Genomic DNA, 1,638 nt, shown 5'->3' on the forward strand with positions numbered 1-1,638 from the left:
CGAAAATATTTTGTATGCACGGGCCATGTGTTTATCTCGAACAACGTACGTCTGTCTAACGAGAGCGAGTTTGCGCAAAAATCACACAGAATTCGTCTTTTATGGGACATTTCGATGAGACCCACAAAAAAAAACTTCACGTCACAGCGTCAAAACAAAGGATTTACAAGGAGTTGTAATAACAGCGAAAGTCGCTTCCGTGCCCTTGATGTTTGCCGTTCACAACAAATGGAAACCCATAACAACCGCGACTAAAGCGAAATTTACGACAGCTGTTCCTTCTTCTGTGGCACGAATGACGCGTTTGTTATTTTTGGCGATTTGTGGTGCTTACCTTCAGGATTGGCGGCAATTTATCCATAATTAATGTTGCTTCTACTGTCTAATGTGTTCCACGATGTTTAATTTAAATTAAAACTAACAATTTTTGTTGATTTTTTGCATTTTTCGTGGAGTCTGAGCGTCCTGTTTTGACTGTTATTGGTACTGTTTTCGCCCGGTACGCAATTACGAGGCAACTGACAGTTCGTGATGGAGGTGCCTGGTTGTTTTTCACATTTTTGTACGCCTCGAATGTTTTCAGTGGAAGACGGTAGGTCGGAGTTTTTGATTTTGGCGGTTATTTACAATTTTGTACTCCTCATGTAATTTTGAATCAAAGGCGTAGGGAATTTGAAGGGGTCAATTGTAGAGACAATTGCACCATATTTTGCACCTATTACGTTTGAATTTCTTTTTTTTTATAATTTTTTGTTTTTTTTATTTCGTTCACATTTAAGTTTTAATTTTTTTGATAAATCCTCTATTTATCGTACAAAATTTTCATAAAAATTAAATTTTCCAAAAAATTAATAAACAAGATTAATTATTTTAAATAAAACGCAACAAGAAATTTTTGAAGAAAAAGTAAGAAAAAAAATATATTTAATGAAAAAATGTATTTATGCGTATTAATTAAATTAAATTTAAATAATAATTTAATAAATTATAAAAAAAAATATATTTTATTAATTTAATTTAATTTAAAAAATAATAATAATTAATTAATAAAAAAATAGTTTTAAATAGTACCTAAAATTTAAAAAGAAATTAATTAATTTTAAAAAAATTCAAAATAAATTTTAATTTCAAAAATTTATAATTTTTTTTAAAAAAGTTCACTTAAATTAAATAATTAAAAAAAATTTATTTATTTTTTGACACATCTACTAAAAAAATTAGATAAAAAATTTAAAATAAATTTTAAATGATTTTAATTTTGTAAAAAAAAACGATTCTTGAAAATTTAATTAAAACTTTTTTTTTTAATTTAATAAATTTAATTTTTTTTTATAAAATTATTTTAAAATTCATTTAAAAACGTAATAAAATAGCATTAAAAATTATTATTTTTTTTTTAAATAAATAAATTCCTTTATTTTTTTTAATAATTTATTTTAAGTCAGGTGATGTGAAACAATTTCTTTTACTTTTCTTTACTTATTTTGCTTTTCTTTTATAAATTTAAAAGTGCATCAACACTTGTCAATTTTTTTTTCCAATTTCTCACGAACATCATTCACCGAACAAAAAAAAAAGATAAAATTAAATAACTGAAATAAAAAAAACGTGAATGAACGGTTCAAAGTTCGCTTCAAT

The sequence above is a fragment of the Culicoides brevitarsis genome, chromosome 1 (genome assembly GCF_036172545.1).
Source record: "Culicoides brevitarsis isolate CSIRO-B50_1 chromosome 1, AGI_CSIRO_Cbre_v1, whole genome shotgun sequence".
Taxonomy (NCBI): domain Eukaryota; kingdom Metazoa; phylum Arthropoda; class Insecta; order Diptera; family Ceratopogonidae; genus Culicoides; species Culicoides brevitarsis.